At 36.8% G+C, this 12348-nt stretch overlaps 1 protein-coding gene across 9 annotated transcripts in view; it reads left to right on the forward strand.

The window, feature by feature from the left end:
- SEMA3D (semaphorin 3D) overlaps positions 1–12348 on the forward strand; it is a 140417-nt gene that overhangs the window by 90686 nt on the left and 37383 nt on the right. The gene's annotated exons all lie outside the window — the stretch shown is intronic.

Here is a 12348-nt window from a genome sequence, read left to right on the forward strand (position 1 = left end):
GGAGCTGGCTCTGCTGCCGTGTAAAAAGACTTGTTTGGTTGGTGCCCAGTCTCCTTTAAAAGACAGCTCTCTTCATTTTTCCTTTTGTTATGTTGGTTTTGCTCCTTATGAAAGATTTCTGCCCCTATGGAACACAGAATGCTGATTTTTACTATGAGCTTCATTCATTTTGAAGGACCACCTCTGTCAAAGGCAGAAGCCTCTTCAAATTGTAATGAGAAGATAAACCAGTTCCTGTCATAGGAAGACAGTCAGTAAATAGTTTGTGGTTTAACAGCCTGCTGATTTTGCTAATGTCTTCTTCCCATTATAGTGAAACGGTCTATTGACTTCTGTGACAGACATACTGTCTAACCTCTCCTTTATCCCATATTCCTGTAGGAAGACATGCAATCAGGGTAGATACTTCCATCCTGTCCTTAAATCTCAGTAAACCAGGTACCCAGGAATCACTGGCAAAAGTCGGGAAAATGAGACTTATTTTTTTTTCTTTGTATTATTAAACATAAGCTTTGAGCAAATGTTTCTCATGTAATGAGCTAGATATTTACAACACCATCATAGTAATCACATAAGCAGGTACATATATGTAATATTTTGTTCAGTTGTCCTCATTTACTTGCATTTCCTGAGCAAATGATTCTAATGGCTGTGAAAATGATCTTTCCAAAGAGAAGCTTGAAAGCTAGTAAATAAACAGAAGAGTTTGTCATTTGCAGTAGGATACATCTAAGAGAAAGGCATCCAGAAAGCCAATGGACACACATTTAAAACAGAAAGCCGACGTGTGCATGAATATGTAAATCTATGGCTATTCTGCAGACCAGCAAACTCCTGTCAATCGAAATTTCAGTGACCAGAGCCATTTCACACTTCTGTCCTTGACCTATAGTGTTAAGAAAACAAAAATACTCATTCATAAATCAGTTCTCTAGTAGGGTTTTAGGCAGATAGTTGGATATTTCACTGCAGTGTGATTAATGGCAGAATAGAAATGCAAACACATATGATTTGCTGCTAGACATGGCATTTGCTGATAATGAGAGAGCACTTAATCCATTAAGAAAAATTAGTAGACAGCAACTTTCAAGAGAAGGCACATGGGAGATTTTATTAAACAAAGATATGTTAGTTAAAGTTCTGTATCCTTTACCTAGAGAAAAAGCAGATGTGGTATCATAATAAAAGCAAAAGTATTGTAAGGAAATCCTAATGACACTGTGTAGTCATACCTTGAATTAAATTTAATTTGTAGAGTGGTCATGTTAAGTAGAAATAAATTGTCTTGAATTTTATTTTTGGTAGTCAAGACCGGTAAGTAAGGTTATTTATTACTATTAATGCCCTATTTACATTGTCTTCTTTATTTATTGAGTACTTCCTTGTGGATGAAGAGTTCTACTGAAAATTTAGACACCTGCATTTTTATACATTTCTCTTGATTACTTTGCAAATAATGCAAATTATTATTGTGCAAATAAAGTTTTAAATTTAATATAAATTAAAATATGCAACTAAACTGCTTGCAGACTGAGATTTTTTTTAATCTGTGATCTTCTGTGACACCTCTGCTATTCTTAATTCTCTCAAGTAGAGAATTGATGTATTTGGTTACAATGACAGATGACAATTTCTACTTGCCATGTCTCATAAATGTGATCTGTGCTGCAAAATGTTAAACCTTCTTTCCCTAGCAAGCATAGAATAACAGTGAAGGGTAGAAAACCAGCAACTTTTAAAATAATTGGCATAGTGTATCCCCAATTTCTTTCTACCGGAGCTCAATTTCTTTCTACCTCATCGTGCCTTAGGTCTCCTGTACGTTTATGCCAGAGTTACAAGCTGAAATTAGAATAAACTTTGTTTTTAATAAGGAGGTTGGTCAATGCAGCCTATTCTTTGGCTAATTTTCAGTGACTCAACAATATGGTCTCTCACTGATCCTCCCCCTTAGGGAAAATCTTTGGAAAGCAGTCCCTTTTCCCAGCTACTTACAGTCTCAGAAGATTTCAGTACTTTCACTGGGAGCTCTTTGCCCAGAGTCCCACAGCTGTCACTTGTCCTGTTCATAAGACCACGCTTATACCGTCTCAAAACATATGTTGTAATAACACAGCCACTGTAGCACTAAATAGAACTAGCTTAGATTTATGTCATCTGTGTTCTATGCATCACCAGGGGATATCAATATGAACTGGGAGGCAGTGCTTTCAACAGTGATATTAAGAGCCAGTTGTGTAATTTATCATGGCAAATAGCATTTCTATTTTTGTTTTGACGGAGGTGGAAAATGTATAATTGACTTACCTAATACCTGTTACTGCTTATAGCAAGTTCCTTCTTGCCTCTTATAGGAAATTCCTTCTTATAGCATGAGTTATGTGTTGGGATATTTTCTTTCTTTTCAAGCAAGGTCAAAAGTGAAGAGAGAGAATGACTACTAAAAATTTGCCAGTGGTGTGCATCTGCTTTTTGAAACATGAACAGATACACAGGTACATATAACATACATTATCCCAAACAGCTTCTTAAGAGCATGAGCCCATCAATTTCCATTGCTAGAATCATGGTTGCAAGCTGTTACATCTACATTGTCTTGATGTACTGCTGAACAAGCTTGCATAAGCTAAAGATATGTCACAGAGATTACATGCACTGAGACGGCTTTTGAAAACAGAATGTAGCATCTATGCACTGTGTCCTTCACTGTCAAACAACATCAGCTATATTTTAGAATACGTGTCTACCACAAAATGATGACAGTACTGTAATTGTATTTAAGGGCAACATCATATATGCATAATAAGAGATTATTGGATTTCTTTTTTTTTTTTTCTTCTCTATAACATAAATTTTTTTCATAGTTGAAACCTCATTCTATTGGAATGGAGTGAAATATTAGCCAAAAGCAGTAGTCTTTCTGCTACAGTGTGAGAATACTGTTTATTATTACAGCTCTGTATTTGCTGAGCTACAATCTTCTCTTTAACAGCTTTGGTAATGTATTGAAAAAGTTGCTGCACACAGTCTCAGAGTCTGATTTCCAAGAGACGTCAACTGCCAAGAAATCAGCCTGCAGCCCCTTATGTGTTCCCATGTTTCTCAAACCGTTCAGCATCCAGAAGCGTCCTTTGTTCTAGTGGGAACAAATGAACTCTTTGTCTTTTTTTTCCCCCCCTTCATTCCACCCTCTCATATACCAAACTGTACCTGGGGATGAGAATATAGCAATTAGGCACAGCCCTCTTGGTTAAACTGTGTTTTCTAAAGGCACTGGAATGTAATCATTTTAAGCACTCCTGAGTCGAGAGTGAAGGACACACCCTGCATTCCACCTTAGAGTAATGTGATTTATTTCCAAAGCCATGAACACGAGCAGAGTTCAAGGCCACGACCTTGCCTCTTGTCTGGTGCTTGAAGGCAATTTGTATTCCTGGAGTGGCAGCAGGGAGTTATTCTGCCGCATGTCTGAATGTAGGGTCTCCGGTGGGCTATGCTGTAGGACTGCTGGTGTGTAAAAGTAGGGCGGTGTTTTTCTTGTCCTGGAAATGGTCTAGCCATGCCTTTGCTGTGACTGGAGGTAACTGGCTCATTAACATTCTTTGTATTTCTATATCGTGTAATGCATCACTGTGCAGATAATTGATCTCTCTCCAAAAAGCATTTGAGTTGTCCGCATAGTGTAACGCTTTACTGTTCAGTAATATTAGCTTGGGTACCGGAAGCGAAATAGCCATGTTAACATGTTCTCAGCAGGGCTAATTAGTCTGGGCTCAGTGCCACGCTCGTGCAGCTATCCTGCTTCCAGTTCTGGAGGCAACTCATTCCAGACGAGATTTAACTTACTGCCTGTTACATGCTTACATACTTCCTTCATCACCGTAATATTGCCCAGCCACAATGCTAACCATGGTTGGTTTTAATTTATTTATATATATATATATTTAGCACATATATATATATATACACACATATATATATAATCATGATTAAAACCATTTAGAAAATGTCATCCCTAAGAAAACTTTGGCCCTCGTTTGCCAACTGGGCATCTTTGCAGCTGTGGATCCTTCATCAGCAGCTCCTCTTCGACTCCTAAGCTTGGCAATTTAATATTATATGCTGCCTGAAAGTTTTCAAATGTTGTAGAAAAGCAGATGCTCATCGAGATGATTTCATTTTGAGGTCTGATGTGTTGGAAATAGCCCAGATCCATACAGTATTTGTTTCTAGCTGTGATGAATTATGAGATGTAACAGCAAGCTATGTCAGGTCTTTTGGTCTTGGGTGTGTCTCAACGTTGTAATTGGCCTTTTTTTTTTTTTTTTTTTTGGGGGGGGGGGGGGAGTGAAGAGTGGGAATTATGATTTACAGATGAAGCAAAAATATGTAAGTTATGCTTACATATGACGAGGTGTGACTGAATTTTACTGAGCCTTAGGGAAAATGAAAAAGAAATTGCAGTGTCAAGATAGAGCTTTAGAAGCTGGATTATGGACATGCAGCTGCACAACCTCTGAAGCAAACTCTAGAAAAAAACCTAGTTGCTGGAGACTCATTGCCAGAATATGATGTTGGAAATCCAGCAGCTCAGAAATAAGGAAGTTATTTGGAGTGAGGTAACTATGCTAATCTGAAGTCCCAGAATTCAGAGTGCTTCAGTTTGGATTTTTGAGTATCTTTAAGATAGTAAGTGATGCCTTAGTGATTCTGGAAGTTTTCTTATGTGATAAAAATTCTCTCTCTGCTTTTTTCCTACCTGTACATTTATTAAAAAAAGCACACTTCACAGTTTACTGTTCAAACTTTTATGATATTTATTGAATAATGCTGAAATCTAAAGAAATCTGTAAGATATTGCCCTATCTTTGTTCTGTTCTCATGCTTTTCCAGCTCTGTTTGTGGTTGTGAATATTGGGATCACAGTGACTCACACTTGTGTCTTTAGGCACTTAAAAATATCCAAGCTAAGAAAGTAATTAATTGACATCCTCTTAAATTGGTAAAGACAAATGATGATTTTTTATAGGAAGATGACTTCCATTTTCAACCCAAATCACTCTTTGAAAGCTTTGAAATGTTTTCCACTGCAGATAGATGGAATTTTGACCTACTTGGTCTCTAGAACGTAAAATTCAATATATTCTTATTTAAGAATGCAAAATTGTATGGCAAATTCAGGCTGATTGTCTCAGAAATAAATCAGTTTATCTCAGTGCTGCATCACCCACTGTTTTATGAGACTTCAGTGCTAGGTTTCACAGTGCTCTTATTGCACTCAAAACATATAAATTCAACTCTCCTCTATGATATTAGCTGCATGATTTTTCTAATTACTTGACTTGTCTGTGGCTTCATGATCAGGAGTGCTACATTTTGTAAGCTGAATGATTTTTTCTCTCTATTTTTTCTTCTACCTTGTCATTTTATATCCTTTTATGGATTTACAGCATATAATTTATGTTGAGTATATATGAGAGTTCAGATAAGAAACAAGTAAAGGCTAGTCAAACACAGAGGAATAAACCACAAACAGATTACAATCAAAAGCTGATTTTCCTGAGAGTTAATGAAATTTTTTGTTTAGTTGAGCCATCATTCTATCATTCTTTGCTCACTTCAATCTTCTATTGAAGTTAAAGTGCACAGACTAATGATAGGTACAGTAGAGTACTTATTTTGTGTAAGCCTTTGTATGGTTTTGGGAGTGTTCTAAATGCTGTTAAACCTGTCAGAGATAATTTCAGCAGGATTACTGAATGGCCCTGCAGTATGATGATACTTTATCATTCAAAGCTTAATTTTAGTATTTCATATATTCCAACCACATTGAAATATATTCTTTCTGATTCTTCTTATCCTTCTCTGTTATCTTCTGTTTTGTTTTTTGTATTTTTTTTTTCTTTTTTTCTTTTTTTCTTTTTTTTTTTTTAATATGCTTAGTTTTCTTTGATGGTTAGATTTGGATCCCATCCAAATATAATTCAGCATAAATCTCTGTGTGTGATGTTTAAACACTTTCTAAAACAAAAATCAACATTTTCCATATTGATTCAAACAATTATGCATGCTTTGTGTGACTACACTACCATTCTTAATGAAATAACACTAAACCTCCTTAAGAGACAAGATCTCAAGCTAAAATATTGTTTCTCACTCAAGGTTCAGAAAGAGCGCATTTTCACATTGATGTGGCCTACTGTTGCAGTTTGAGCCATGGTTTTCAGTTTCAATGAAGACCCTCTTTCAATGTTATCTTTATGCCTACAAATGTGTGAAGGCCCAGAGTGGTATCCTTACCCGTAGCTTTCATGTCAGCTTTCCAATGGCATGGGTTGTGTGGTCAAGGGAGTAGGTCATTGTGCTGTATACTACTTAAGCAACATCCTAGTTTCAAGTTAAAGGCTTCCCTATTTCAGGTGTACTGGGGATTTATTTGTTTCAGCTAAAAACATCACAAGCAGGCTCGATACTAACTGCAGCACTCCAGCAAGCTGCTAGCCATAGAGATTTATTCCCCTCATGCCTAAGCCTACTGTCTAGATAGGACACAGGTTGTGGCAAATGCTTATGATCGGATCAACTCAGAGAGATTTACATAAGGTATCCATCACACAGAGCAGTCAAAGTTTTATATCAAATGCACCTCTTTTCTCTTGTATATACTGCAAGTGTATTTTCACTCTCCCAGTCACACTTAATGTGTTGCTGGATGTTTTTGGGTCTGACCCAGAGATTGCTGAAATCACAGGAGGAATCTTTCCTGTGATGTCAGAATGGTTTGGACCAGAAAAAAACTTACTTTCCTACATTACACCGGTATTTGACAGAGCTGGGTAGGGACAGAAATAAAACATAAGAATTAAATAAAAACTATGAAGAAAAACAGAAGCCCACTGATAGACTGTTGGCTATTTTTCCACTTAGAAAGACTGATAGAAGTTTTTGTTGCTTTTTATTTTCTTTCTTTTTCTTTTCTTGTTTATCTTTCCCTTCCTTTCAAAAATGTAGAGTTTTGCTGCTGGGCATTCCATTTCCTTCTGGTAGTTGTGTAATGTAGCTAGACTACCCATTAGGGAAGGGCTCCAGAGCCTTCTGCAGTTTCAGCACTTTTCCACTCTGTTCTCTAGCACTTCCTTTTATTCAGGACAGAATGTCCTTTTGCACATCTTGGCTCTAATTAATAACCTTCTTCCAGAAATTCTGCTCTTTTTAATTTAATATATGTAATTTAAGTGCCTGTTCCAGATGATTACTGTCTTTAAAGTTCTATGAATCACACTGTTTGACATCTTCAATGTTGATTCATTTTCAGAAAACTGTGCTTTTTGTTCTAATGTTCAATTTGTCACTGTTACTGACAAACAAATAAGAGATTTAAACCCCAAAGATGCAGGTGTTCTTTAGTTTTGTAGCAGTCTGTTTCCCTGCCTACTGGATTCCAAGCCATACATTTGTGAATTCTACTGAAGCTGCACTGATACATTTTAGTGTCTAAGATACAATAGAATAGAAAATAGAGGCAACAGAAAATCTCTAACTAGATTTTTAAATCACTTGATTACAGGCAATATTATTTTTCTACAGGTTTTATTCACAATCAGCTGGTAACTTGTCTCCAATCAGAGGTTTTGAAAAACAAGTTGTTTTGTTTTGCTGTACATAAATTACAGATCACAAAGTTGAGATTTCATAAAAGTCTCCTAAGGACAATAAATTATATGACCTTGATTCTTCACAGATATTACACTTAAGTAGTTATTACTTTCTTTGAGAAACCCATATAGTTACATGTTGTCATGGAATTAACTAGTTCAATCTATGCCCATGACAGGGGGTAGTAGGCCCCTGCTCTCTCCCCGCCCCCCCACCCTCCCACCTCAGCCCCACAGAACGGGAAGGAAAAGGGAAGAGGGATAGGGAGATGGGAGCTGGGCTCAAGGAAGGAAAAAAAAGAAACAACGGCAACAATGGAGGAAAACTTATTTTACTAACCGTGATATCGGAATGCAAGATAACATAATATAATACAATCTAATTGAAATTGAGACTAATAAATAAAATAAAATAGGAGAGAGAAAGAGTTCCTGAGACCGAGTCAAACCTAAAATTCTTGGTACAGCTAGGAAAGCACCCTCCAGTACCCACTGCAAGGCAGTAAGAGACCATCCAACCCAGAAGGGCCAGATCCCCTGGCTTCAGGGGACGTACAGGGACAGGTACCCAGAACTGGAGCATTAACACTTTAACTCCCAGTGCACTACATGACGTTATGGTATGGGATACCGAAAACCAAAAATTGCAAAACCATGACGCGTGTGAACTCAGACTCGCTGAAGATGCGCACAAAATATTTCAATTCTTATTGTGTCTTGTTAGAGATCTGATTTCTCACTCCAACTGATTATTTATAGTACCTAGTTATAAAAAAAAGATTGAAATGTGAAGATTGCTGTCAAATACAATTCAATTATTCACTTAAAAGTTTGCATTTAATTTAAAAATAAATTGCATTTAATTCTAGTTTATTTCTCTTAAAATAATACTGGACTACTTTTGCAGATAATTTCTGTGTTTAGATCTTGGTAATCTCTTTTTGTAATCTTTCCTCAACACATGACAGATTGCACTGCCCACCTTCTAGTTAGCAATTATCTGAATTTCTAACTCATAAAAGCGCTAGTAACTGAGATTTCACAGGCATTTTTTCCTGTTAAAAATAAGGCATTTCAGGCGGAAGCACTGGTATCTGTTACAGCTTGTGAGATTATGAAGCAGAAAGTGTTAATTAAACCTTTATTTATATTCAAAAAGATATATGCAATCCTAAGTGCCTTCATCTGTAATGTAACAAAGTTAATAGTAAACGCTGCTAATCCAGTGTGCTTAGAAGTGATATTTTTGGAGATAACATTTCAGATACTTGTGACTGCTCATCTGTTATGAGTAGATTAGCAATGTTTTTGGAATGAAGAGCTTGTTCGTGCTGCCCTCCCCTTCTCTCAGTGCTCAAAGTTGTCTTGTCTTGTTGTCTCATCTCCCTGAAATATTTACTGTTCCTTGTCTGCAGTACCAGTATCTCTTGGGAAAAAAGCATTTCAATCCATCAAGTTGAGCACACGTTCTGACATTGTTAGGTTGAGTTCTTGGTATAAATCAGTCCAGCAGTCACTTTAGGATGGAGTAGTTTTGTGTTGATCTCCTCTTTCTGGTCACCTACACATTGATCGGCCTCTGCTGTGGTGATTTTCTTTCCTCTGTCCATTTTTTCTTATCCACTGACTACCCAGCGTGTACTCTTATTATATGAATACCAGCTTGCAGCATTTGAGCTCATCAGTGATTTACTGCAGACTGATATTAACTAATCTTTTCCACAGAACGGATTTGTCTTTTCTGTACCAACCCAGTCTCAAACAGATTTTGGGGCCATATGCCCTTTGTGGTGGCCCAATACATAGCTGAGAAAGCAGACATGATACAAAGCTAATGAGTTTGTGAGTTTGTACCAATGTGGTCTGAAGAAAAGGCAAATGATCTCCATCAGAGATTATGTTCTCCAGCAGCTGAAGCTTCAAGATATTTTTCTCAGACTGACCACAAAATAATGTTAGGAAGGGAGTAACACACGTTATTCAAAGCATGGAGGTGTCCAGAGATTTCTAAGACAACTGCTACTTGAGACTCAAGAAGCAGAGAGATAGCTAAACTCTCAATAGTTTTTGAAATTCTGTGCCTTGAGCTGAGCTAAATCCACCTATAGATAAAGCTGCTGCAGTCTTTGTCAATTCCTGCACTTCCTCCTTTAGTGATAACACACCTGTATTACAAAAGCAAAGACACAGTATAATTTAGAAATAACATAAAGAGTTAAAGAGTATTATATGACTACTAATCAAACTGAAAATAAAATGAAAGAAATCCCCCTAAGAAAATGTTTATTTTGCTGTATTCAGCAATGAAAGTAGGAAGAAGCATATTAGTGGGTATGTCATTATATTATGAACACAAATATTCAAATCAGTGAAAGGTCCTTTGTGTCCTTGACTTCTACAGCATAAATTTTTGAATCTCTGGCCTCGTAAGGACTTAGTAAATCACAAAGTGCTGGCTGGTCATCGAATTCCCCTTGCTCTTTTGTAAACATTACAGTATTATTGGCAACCTTTGGCTCTATCCTTCAAATTTAAGGCATATGTAGTGGATGCCTGTTCTAATTCAAGTAACATGGTTAACATCTTGTTCTGGCTTGAGATTGAGGAAATATGGACACATCTTAAATCCAGTGGAATTTTATGTCTTAAAGCACATAGCACTTGCTAAAACTGCTTCCTTCAAGCACAGGATTTGCTTCACACTACTCTCTAGGAAGTCAGTGGTGTTTAAAATAAACCTGCAAAAATATTCTGTTGGATCACAGCTTAGGGTGGTAAAATACAAGTACGGGTTTTCCAATCTCTTGAAGAAGCAGAATGCTTGTTAGGGCAGGAGCCTGAGCGAAGCAATGGTGGTGTTTTCCCATTGCAACTCCACCACATCTTGGTTCCCCCTCTCTAGGAGGGTTTCTCTTAGCCACGATCTTAGCGACATCTCAGGATCCTGTGACACTGTGCCCTATCGACTAGAAATCTAAGTGGAAACTCTGCAAAATAATTAGCAGATTGCTTTGCTAATCTGCATTGCCAGAGGAACAAAAAAGCTTAGTGTTTGTTGTTGTGTTTTGTTTCTTTTAAAGAATCTTTCTTGCATCTTTGTAATTGTTTGTTTTTAATTAGTCCAAAAGTTTATCTGTCGTGCTTTTGAACAGAACACACGCATGCAGAGCTTATTTTTCCTATTGGCTTAAGACTGCTAGTTTTGACACCTTTGTAATAAATCTGTTGGCTAGATGCAAAGCTTTGGGCTTGGCAGGTCTTCAGGAAATCAAGAGGGGAGGTAGCAATACTTGAAAGAGCAGTTCCAAAGGCTATAGATTAACAGGAAACGTTTCCAACTGAGCTAACCTATTTAAAAGTAGCAAATACATGAAAAGGGAAGCTGGTTAGAGTGAATTACCAAAGAAGTGTTACTTCTGGTGAAGTGAATTTCAGCACAAAAATCAATCTTTCTGAATGTCTCTAATATTTCTGCCTTAGCCCTGAAGGACCAAATACACTCCATGGGGATACTATGCAATCTCTACCACCTACTGTTTCCTACTGTCTGGTTTCATACCTTCAGAATTGCAAAGCTGATTTGAAAAAATAATAATAAAAATTTCTTATGGTGAAACCAGATGGGATGAATATTTATGACCAACATTGTAACACTTGTATTACTAGGCCCAATAAGCTTTAAAGTTTGTAACAAGTAGGCATCTTCATGGGGTAATTCAGAATATATATCTGGGGGACTACTTTTAGCAATGAGAGCATTTCCCTTAAGGGTTTGAATTCTTGGATGCTGCTGGAGTATCATTATCCTTACAGATGTCAAGCTGAAAAAATTTGGGGCCTAAATAGCACTGCAGAAACTAAATACATCTGTTTTTTTTTTTTGAGCCTTCAGAGACAGATAAATGTCATTCATTAAATTCTTCATATACTCAGTGGAAAGAGGAAAGCTCCTAGGCAGACTTCTTGTTCTGTCTTCTAAGAGCAACTCCTCCTATACTATCTTTTGTCCCTCTTTCCCCCACCCCCCCCCCGAAAATCAGTTACTACCACTTTTTCATATTCCTCCTCATAATCTTCAATATTTTGAAAAACATCTGTAATGGTATTCTATTTCCCTCAAAGGAAAATTTTGGAAAATCACCACATATTTTGGAAACATCTTTATTCTTCAGTGTAGTTGGATAGAATTAGTGTATCCTGTCTCCCTTTCACCCACCTAGCTGGAGCACGGGGGATCACAGGATCAAAGTCAATATAAGGACACCCACCTTTTGAGGAGGATTATTCAGATTTCAGATTTCAAGTGGTTCCATACAATACTTTTCTTTCTCCAGTAACTAAAAAGAATTTGGGCATGTGTGCTCATGTCCCAGAGTTTTGAAAACCTCTATTAAAAAAAAAAAAAAAAGTTTTTAAAAAATGTCTTTTATGGAGGATGAAATGATATTTCCATAACAGAGATTATTAAAATAACATGAGTGGTTTCCCCTGGAATGCATATCTTTATGCAGAGTATAAATAAAACAAACAACACAGTATTTACATCCCTGGAACTTCTGATGAATATAGTTTTTCTCTTTTGAGAAATCTATCCTAAATGTTCCTTATTATTTCTGAGTTTGCAAGCAATTCTTGAAGAACTACTGATTGCAAAAATTTGCATTACAGAGAACAAAAAAAAATCGCATGATAT

The sequence above is a fragment of the Phasianus colchicus genome, chromosome 1 (genome assembly GCF_987193195.1).
Source record: "Phasianus colchicus chromosome 1, bPhaCol1.hap1.1, whole genome shotgun sequence".
NCBI lineage: Eukaryota > Metazoa > Chordata > Aves > Galliformes > Phasianidae > Phasianus > Phasianus colchicus.